Raw genomic sequence first — 11,013 nt, forward strand, 5'->3', positions numbered from 1 at the left:
TTACATCCTTTATGATTTTAATGGCCTTTTTGGGATTCTGAAAACTCGCTTATCTGCTGTCAAATTACCCTGGTGTGTAACCCTATATTTAAGGTGGGAAAGAAAGTAGGCATGCTAGGCACTATTAATTGGTTTTCGTGTGATATGCATATTTCAAAACACATTGAAGCTGATTCTGTTTACATTTTCCATCACAAACTCAGTGATAGAGTTTCTAAGCGTACTCAGTCAGATGGCTAGTCATATATCTAGTCTTAAACTGACATGGTAAGCATACACTCACTAGATATATAGCAAGCTGTTCAAAGTGGTCTCATCCTTCACAAATTAGAAACCACTGTCAGTGAAAAACAGTGGCTTATATGCTACATTTTCTTCTATTAACATTTTCTTCTTTACATTACTATCTGTGGAAACTATACTGTATACTAACAGTATTCCTGTGACAAAAAAATAAAACGAGAGCTATCAAAGAAATATTTAATACCACATGTGACGGAATCATATAGGGCAGCCTACCCAGTAATTTGCAACATTAATTGTGTTTATTATTTTAGAGGTCGTGAAACCACTTTCATTAAATGGTCAGTACCAGTTCTGCTTTAGAAGAGATACATCTTCAGATGATCTGCACAAAAAATTAAAACATTACAGAATTACAATGGCTTTTAAAAGAGGTGTGTAGACCTATTACAATAAACTGCTCTATATTAATGAAAGCTGAGTACTACAGCTTTTTAAAAATCGTGGCACAACATAATGTTAGCTTACATGCAAGTTCCTTGTACATTGTCTAGATAAAATCGATAGCACACTGAGAAGTGTGCATGGCGCCAGTATTAACTGTATTGCTGAGCAGTTCTACAAGAAGAAATTAATTGCCATCATACATTTCTCAACATTTACTGTACAATGAAAATTAACTTGACCATGTACATTACAACAAATGTTGAATACTGTTTAATCGTGAGTCTATTTCTACAATGGGGTCATACACATGTGTCACAAAAATAGATATCATATGCTTTCTTCCTGTCAGGCTAAAGTTCTAAAGCACAACTGAAATGTGATTGGCACCATATTTTACCCTTCATTAGCTTTCAGCCATTTTAGTATACTTACTAATTTGTTTAGTACATGTAGATAACTGAGCGATCCAAACGAGGAAAAGTGCTCGATTTTTACAGCTATTAAAATACAATCACATTAGAATCGAGCACAGCGTTCTGCATCATCTCTTCATCTGCCTTTGCAGCCAGGCATGTACAGCAACCAATCACATGATGTCAGTTTCCAGCCCAAAACGTCAATGCAGACAGGCGTTTTACTGGCACAAGACACTCCCTTGACAGAGCCTGTGTCTAGAGTCTGGGTGCAACAGCAGTTCCGGAGCTGATCTCACACGAGAAGAGAAGAAGCTGCACAAGGCAGCCATTGGAAAATACATTATGTTCACTGGGCAGCAGTCTGACACCTAATCGCCCACATGTTCTATTGTGTATCTATCTGGTGTGTAGTTTTTGCTGCCATTTTGTGAAATTTATGAGGTATTATAAAAGTGACAAGATTTTCACCTTCTTGAACTGGGGCAATACGATCAGAAATATAATAACTCAGGAAAATAATTCACATTTTTAGAGTGTGGAAGAAACCCTATTATTGTAACAAGAACCTCAGGAACAAGAGATCACAGACATATCCAGGAAAATTAAGTGATGTCACTCCACAAGTAAAAATACAGAAGTTTTATAAATATTTGTGTAATCTACATGGAGAACAGTTCAACCAAGAGCACAATTAATTACTGTGCCATGAAAGAAATTAACATGCATCAGAAAACAGTTGATGAAAATGAAATGTCCACTGTGTGATATTCCACTTCTTTCGAAGAAATGCTATTATGATCACATCTCATTGAAACATACTGTGTCGATTGCATCAGAGGAGACTGAATTTGGATCTTTCCAGCAATTCAGTGACTGGAAGAAGCAAATCGAGAGAAACCCATTGTCAGTCTCTGTCAAAAAATATGGCTCATATCATATTTTGGACAATGTTACTCGGCATTTCTTTGTACAACACCATTCATGACAATACGTATCTAAAAGTAAGGCCATACACCACATGAAAATCCAAGGAATTAACAAAATGAGAGATGTCTGTCCTTCCAGCATCGAGATAACCAAAGCTGGAGATGATAACTGCAAACTATATTATGTACTTAGTCAGGTGGAACATGAAAATGTTATCAGACAGTTATATTTGACGGAAGAAGGAAATACATTAGCTGTTGATATCACAAACAGAATTCCATTCCATGTGATACTCGACAAAATAAGAGACACTTTATTTGATTCCAATCTACAGAATCCATCTATTGACAGAAAAAGATTTATACAGAATTGAGCAGTGTAATAATTAACGTTCTGTCACGAGACGTAAAGACGATGACACCAGTGTAGAAGCATAGATAAACGAAATTAGTGCCAGCGATAACACGTGTGTGTTGTTCTACAGACTACAAGGTTCAAGCAGGCAACATTATCCATTCCTGATAAGGGAAGACTTTGTCCTCATCATTATGAGCAATTCTCAATGTGAAATTCTGAAGAAGAATGGCGCTGACTGCATGTGCATCGATGGAAAACACGGAACTAATGGTTATGATTTTGAGTTAATTAAACATCTTTTACTTGATGACATGAGACAAGCTTTTCCTCGTGCTTTCCTTATTTCAAACTTGTGACCGTATTTGCATCGATGGAGCTCACAGGACTAATGGTAATGATTTTGAGTGAATTACACTTCTTGTGCTTGACGACTTGAGACAAGGTTTTCCTAGTGCTTTTCTTCTTTGATGAAGAGGTGCTATCATTATTTTGGTGGAAATAAAGAGTAAAGTAGGAAAATATGTCCTCTGTTGTTTATGTCAGTTTTAGTGGAGCCATTTTGAAATGCTACACTTTCACAGGGATAAGAACCAGTGAGAAGACAGTACTGTTCATGGCACACTGACAACGTATAGAGAGAAAATATATGTATTAAAAATAAAACGAAAAACAAGTTGAAACTTACAAGCTAGCGAGGAGTCTGATGCAAGAAGTAGAAGTCATAATTACTGAGCAATGTTTCCTTTAGCACTGCAGCGACTGATTTCAGATTCTGATACAATTGTGTTTTGGTTATATCTCCAAGACCATTATTCGAAAAACAGCACACACACACACACACACACACACACACACACACATACACACACATTTAAAAAAAAACGTCACTGTAAGTCTATTCACACCTCAATTAGCTTCGTCAGAGAGAAACTATTTGACTGGCTCATTATCCTGAGAAAGGAAAAACTCATAGACAAAACCAGGATACTGACAGAAACTACAACTTAATTGTAAAGGTCGTTTGTGAACACATAGCTGAAGAAGGAAATGGCTAGCTTGTACTATCTACTTCCAAGGTGAATATTGCCTACTTTGTTGAGGACAATTCCCACAACTGCAGCTGCAAACTGATTTGTATTGCATGTAAAGAAGCCTGCAGTCATCAGAATACCTGCTCATGCATAGATTCCAGTATCGGATAGAACCTGTGTAAGCATATTCGCTCTGTCTGCCTACATAAAATAAGCCAGCAATCCAACTCAGCAAATGTCAATAACTTTCATACAGGTAATGGTGGCATTCATTAAGATGAATCATTCCATGTGTAAGATGAAGGCGGATCAATAACTGAGAAAGAAACCAACTGGTCGAACCCAGAAGGAAAAGACTGTTCATTCAAACTTAAATCAACTGAAGACGAAAATGAAGGAAAAATTTACTGATCTGATTGATACAATATCTTCTGCAAAGCTACTGTAGGTTTCAGAAAGCCAGATGTCAAGCATGAAAGCTCATTAGCTGCAGTCGACTCAAACAAAGATCATCAAAGAATTGATCCTTGCAATGCTACATCATGAAGGGAACAAAGTATTCCACCTCAGAGACAACTGTTTTCTACAAAAAAGAGGAAGAAAATAGCGCACCATAAGCATTTCGAGAAACCATATCTAGCCAAGGAACAAAGCATTGTGTTTTTCTACTACAATACAGGCAAAAGATATTGACCTTTACACAGTGCAAATTTATCTTAGATAATTTTTTTGTACCGTTTCTTAGTGTTTTGCAGTTCACATTTTACAATGTCAGATGTCAACCCTCAACTTTACATTAGCTGCTGTGGACACCAGTGTAAATCACCAGAGAATTGGTCCTTGCAGTGTTACCTGATGCTGGAAAGAAAATATACATCATCAGAGACTGCTGTTCTCTACAAAGAAGAGGAGAAAAATAGTGCACCATAAGTATTTCGAGAAACCAGGTATCGCTGAGAAACAAGACATTACTGTTTCTCTGTTACAAGACAGATTACAGATATTGGCTTTTAAACAGCGCGTTTTATATTATGTAATTTTTATGCACTGTTTCTTAGTGTTTTGCAATTCACATCGTAATTATGCTGTTGCTACTGATCTGTCAGTAACATAAAAATGAATATCATCCCTTAATAAATTTGAATAACTTGAATTAATGCAATGCTGTGTCATACCCTCTTCCTCAAAAGTTTTATTTTCTGCTATACTCATGATTAAAATAGTAAAAAGTGGCCTTACGTGCTTCGGGTGCGATTCTGGGTACAGATGCTGTCATCAGCAAAGAATGGATATGTTATACAGCAAGTAAAAAGTAACCTTTTCGCAGTTTCATCTAATTTCAGTGTGTTTATGTACTTCAAATGATATTTCAGTGCAGTAGTAGGTTGTAAAGAGCAGGCCGCCTTCATATTGCACACAGCGTAAATGTTACTGACATTTATGTGTGTCATCAGCAGAGAATGAATATATAATACTGTAAGTAAAAGATTTCGTTTTCACAGTTTTGTCTAATTTCAGTGTATTCATATGTACTTCCAATGATATTACAATGAAGTGGTAGGTTGTAAAGACCAGGCTGCCTTCATGTTGTGTGTCACAGAAATGTCACCGACATTTATATGTCCCACCAAAGCTTGGCTTGCTTTGTAGAAGCTTGATTCGCTTTGTAAGTATGGCGCTGCAGTTGCACCCCTGACTCTAGACTTACGTGTTTGACACACTGCCGTTGGTGTTTCTGTTTATACCTCAATAGAGCACCACTGAGTTTTGCCTATGAGTGTTTGTCTCTGTGATTGTTTGTATGAGTGTTTGTCTGTAATCTGCTACTCCCTAAATTGTCTGGTTAGTGCGGAGATTGGTCTTTTATCTTTAAGTGCCAGGATAGTGTAACTAAGTGATGAATGAGATCGGTCAAAGAGGAGGCCTTCTCTTAAAGGTTATTTTGAAGCACACGAGGATTTAATGGTTCGCTTAAAAGGTCCATAAAGTCCAATTCACATTTGCCATCGCTACATGTCCAAATATTCCACAATGCATGAAGATGAAAGTGTTCTCACGGGCCGCCAATGGATCGTCAAGCCACTTCACATCACGTCATGTCATCGTCAAGGTTTATCGGGAAGAAAGCTAACAACGGAAGTACATCTATATTCGTCATCATCACTCATTATATAGTAGTGGATATTGTGCTTCAGTTTTTTCTTAATATTTATTTTATTATTTTGCTTTGTTTTTGCGGCAAATTGCAAATGTTCCATGACGACCTGGATTTTTTTTCCATTGAGCGTCCTTCCGTAAGTGAGGTCAGGTTTTACAATAACAAACAAGGCTAACACCTACACTGTGTGTAAATAAGGACAAGAGTTGAGGAAGCTATTTTCATTAAATAATATTTTAAAATGAAAAAGTCAGCTGTAATGCCGAAGAAAAGAAACTTGTTTAAGACTTCATTCATTACGCTAGAAAAAATGATAAATTATGAGGTAAATAGGGTCAATTTATTCTTTTATAGATACTGTTTGCGTTTTTGTGGAAGTACAGTTTTGCTAGAAAATAAATGTCGACATTTTGAAATTTTGTTTTGTTTCTCAGCACTTCATTACACAAAACTGATGAAGAACTTATGATATGAAGTTTTTGTGGACATTAATAAACATTATCATTATTAGTTTCTCAATTCTGATACTGTTATCGACATTTTGCATCACGAATGGAGTCTCATAAACTTCTATTCACTGCTTGGTATTCGTCTCCAGCAGATCGGCCTGACTTGACCTTAAGTGTGAATGCACTCATGGCAACATCTGTTAATGGAGGCGTTAATAAAGGTGGTTGTGACACACCGTCATGGTGATGTGACTTGATGTTGTGTGACTGGTGACGGTCTGTTGACATCTAGTGTGAATTGGCCTTACTATGTGTGTTGACACCATTGAGCTCATTACCACTGACACAGACCCCTTTGACACAAATTTATATACAAAATCATTGACTTGTGACCTAGTATGATATCAATAACTTTTGTAACATACAAACCAACATCCAGGGTGTCAATCAACAGAGCGTTAAGGTCACTTGCTAGAGAATCTGCTTCAAAAATTCGAATTTTTTCCATCTTAAATCAACCTTTAGAATTTTGTGAACAAAATGGTAATTAAATGAATCAATTCAGGCATCAGGAACATAATTAAAAACAAATTTAAATATATGTCGGTATGGGGCAACGACCGTGTTTCCACTGCGGTCGGATGTCAAATGGCGTCATTATATTTTGCCACTTTAAAAAGATACACTGCGTAATGGTTTTTTGAGTTGGCAGCCCTGTTAGCACACATGATTTCCGATGCTCCTTTGTTTTCCTTTATATATCTATGGTTTTTGAGGGTTGTTTGAGTTCAAAGATTTGTTCGTTGTTGAGCTGTTGGTGCTGTGTCATTCCCAAAAGTAGTTTTGCCTCCAAAAAAGTGTTTTGGACCGGGAAAACGTAAGTTTTATGGTAATCGGTTTATTTCGTTGGGAAATAGAGACTATGTAATTACATGAGCAAACCAACTGAATGTTATGTCGACTCCGCCAAGTGCCTCAAGACAGAACCTAAAATATTTGAGTACCCAGAGTGACATTTCTATAAAATATGATCAAAACACTGTAACAGAATGTGTTTCCGTAATTGCTGAATTGAATGTGTGGCAACACTTCGACACTCTTTGCCACATGAGTTTAGCGCAATCGTATCGCTGACGTATCAGAGCATAATCTGCCGCTATTGGCATAGTGACTCCTCACTACGGATCAATTGGAATGAAAGTAAATCTAATCTAATCTAAAGTTGTTTATGTTTATCTTTTTGTTTTCGAGTGTGAAAGAAATAAAAGTTGTTCTGAACAACTGCGTACTATTCTATAGTTCGGGCATACTAGAAAGTCGCTACAGTGGTGACCCCGCGAAGAAGACAGAACAGCACACACACTAAGTCGGAATAATGACTACAGCGACATCAGTAGCGGAAAACAATTTCGAGGAGGAACAAAGTACGTCGCCTGACGCAAGCTCGTCTACAGGAGAACATAGGAGTATGCCAATAGACCAAGGGAATGTCAAACTCCCTGGTTTCTGGACAACGAGGCCACAGCTGTGGTTCACAGAGGCGGAATGTATATTTCAACAACGCAAGGTAGCCTGTGATACTGATAAGTTCAACATTCTGGCTCTAAGCACTAAATGGTTCAAATGGCTCTGAGCACTATGGGACTTAACTTCTAAGGTCATCAGTCCCCTAGAACTTAGAACTACTTAAACATAACTAACCTAAGGACATCAGACACATCCATGCCCGAGGCAGGATTCGAACCTGCGACCGTAGCGGTCGTGCGGTTCCAGACTGTAGCGCCTAGAACCGCTCGGCCACCCCGGCCGGCTCAACATTCTGGTTTCACGTCTAGACTTGGAAGTGATAGAAGAAGTGGAAGATACCTTGTCACAACACGGTTACGCAGCATTAAAAGAGGCTCTAATACAACGCTACACTTTACCGACAGAACTATGTCTTCACAAAATCTTCACTGAATAATATGTGGAAGACAAGCTTCCGTCAAAAGCCCTCAGGTCATTATGCACATTGGCGGGCCCAGTTTTGCTGCCAAAACAATCTTTCAATCTTTACGGGTATTGTGACTACATAAATTGCCAGCCAACATCCACGCCATCATCGCCGCACAAACAGTTGTACCATTAACGCCATTAGCAAAGAAGGCAGACACCACAGCAAATAATTTGAGAGAATCTTCTGCTTGTGCAATGGTCAATACAAACCACAATAGAAGCACAGGAGTATAAAGCAATACAGAGTCAGACACTGTGGATTCCGGTTCAGGCATTACTTGCTCTCATCACCAGCACACATCGCAAGAATCCGCCATGGAACAGTTGGTAGCACAAGTGGCAAAACTTAACGTCCAAGTCGCCAAGCACCAACAACATTTACAAAGCCGACGCTGGAGAAAGACGCAGGAATAACATTCCTCAGAGCCAGACAGAACATTGGTGCTGGTATCACAAACGCTTCCGCGATTCTGCTCGTCAATGTATCCAACCCTGCAGCTTCCCAAACTTCGGAGACGGACGTTAATGGGAGCGAATGTTCGTCATCAGATTTTAGGCGCCCGAAGACAGGAGGAAAACGGAACGGTGCTAAGAAAACGATATCTATAGTTAGCAAATCGGACAGGCTATTCATCCAATGCCTTACATCTGGAGAGAAGTTTCTGACTGATGCAGGTTCAGAGGTTAATGTGTATCCTAGAAGAAATAGTGACATCCAAAGAACTACGTCACATCACGTGCTCACTGCCGCCAACAACTCTGCAATCCCCACCTATGGTGAGAAACGATTGGCGCTACGTCTCGAACCTGAATTCAAACTGGTATGGACTTTCATAATAGCAGATGTACCGGACCCTTTTATTGGTGCAGACTTCTTGTGCAAATATCACCTTATGCCAGATCTTGTCAACCGACGATTGGTTCCGATACGCAAGGAAAAGACATTGGCTCCCCTCACTTCAGCATCGGGGCAAATGCAGTGCGAAGTGCTCGGTCACTCTATCACTTCTCCGTGCCAGAACGAGTCGTTACTAATTCGTGCTCACAACAATGCGGGACGCACATGTATGAGCCACGCAAGAAGTTTCTCAAATGCAACGATTCGTTTGTTGTAGGCAATATAACATCAAAGGAGGACGCATCTTTTCGCAGCATACTTCAACACTTTTTAGCAATCACTCGCCCGGCGAACGCCACCAGGAAGTGTTTTCACAAGACACAGCATCACATCCGTACGAAGCCCGGCCAACCAGTTGCATTCCGTCCAAGACGTCTGTCTCCAGAGAAACTACTTGCGGCGCAAGCGGAATTTGATCGACTTTTGGCGACAGGTATAGTAACTAGGTCAGACAGTGTGTGGGCTTCACCCATCCATATGGTTCGTAAAAAAGACAATTCTTCGAGGATATGTGGTGATTATAGGGCACTCAATTCTCGAACAATTCCGGATCGGTATCCTGATCCTAATGTGATGGATTTCAATTATAATATCGGCAATGCTACCATCTTCAGTGTGATAGACTGTGCGAAAGCGTACTTACAAATTCCAATGGCACCAGAAGATGTTCAAAAAACTGCAGTGATCACACCGTTTGGCCTGTTTGAATACAACTTTATGCCATTTGGTCTTAGAAACGCGGCCCAAACTTGGCAGCGGTTTATGCATGAAGTGCTACGAGAGCTGCCATTGGTTTTTTGCTACATGGACGATGTTTTAGTTTTCTCCTCATCGACGGAAGAACACAAAGAACACCTGTAACTTCTTTTACACCGTTTTGAACGCTTTGGCTTCTAAGGTTAACGAGGCAAAGTGTGCATTGGGCAAACAGGCAGTCAAATTTCTCGGATATGTGGTCTCAGCAGCAGGTCTGTCATCGCTGCCTGCACGTGTGGAGGCAGTTCAACTGATGCCCCTCCAATAACATACAAAAGACGTCGCCGATTCCTCGGCATGCTCAACTACTACCGCCGCCATTTACCTCAACTAGCGACAGCCCAAGAACCACGCACGGCTCTAGTCATAGGAAAAAATACTACAGGAAAACGTGGAATACCATGGACATCAGAGGCTGAATCAGCGTTCCATAGATTAAAGTGACCTTGCTATCTCACCCAAGAGTACATTCGTCCTTGGCGATTATGGTCGATTCAAAAGCCAGACAGCAGTAGGAGCGGTACTGCAACAGGAACTTAGTGGTGAATGGCAGCCACTCGCCTTTTTTTCAAAAACCTTGGACCAAGGCAGCAAAAGTGGAGCGCTATCGACCGCGAACTGTTAGCCATGTACCTTGCAGTCAAGCACTTCCGTTCATCGATAGAGGGGCAAAATTTCACAATTTTCACAGACCATAAACCGTTAGTGGCCATCTTCGAGTGTGACACAGACCCCACTTCACCACGGCAATGTAGACAGATAGAATACATCACGCAGTTCACATCGGATGTATGTTACATAGCGGGGAAGAGCAACCTGATAGCAGACTGCTTATCACGCAACTGTGCTAGTTTGAACGCCGTACAATGGTCAGATATAGCAACAACACAACAACATGATCCTTTCCTGCTACAGGGCCAGTCAACGGCATTACAGCTTAAACGCATTTCGATTCCGAATGGGCCAGAAGGACTTTGGTGTGATGTGAAGAAAGGAAGACAAAGACCTTACATACCAGAAGAACACCACCGAGAGATCTTCAAGACCTTAACCGATCTTTCTCACCCTGGAATCCGAGCAACAGCAAGACTAATATCCGCCAAAGTAGTGTGGCCAGGGATACAGAAAGACTGCCGCGACTGGGCACGCGTATGCTTAACGTGTCAGTGCAATAAAATCGGCAGGCATGTTTTTGAACCAGTAGCTCAGTTTCCAATACCGTCAGCAAGGTTTATGCACATTCATGTCGACGTTGTGGGACCACTTCCACATGCTGGAGGCCACCAGTATTTACTTACGGTCATCGACCGTTTCACTAGATGGCCAGAGGCCTCCA

The sequence above is a fragment of the Schistocerca nitens genome, chromosome 6 (genome assembly GCF_023898315.1).
Source record: "Schistocerca nitens isolate TAMUIC-IGC-003100 chromosome 6, iqSchNite1.1, whole genome shotgun sequence".
NCBI lineage: Eukaryota > Metazoa > Arthropoda > Insecta > Orthoptera > Acrididae > Schistocerca > Schistocerca nitens.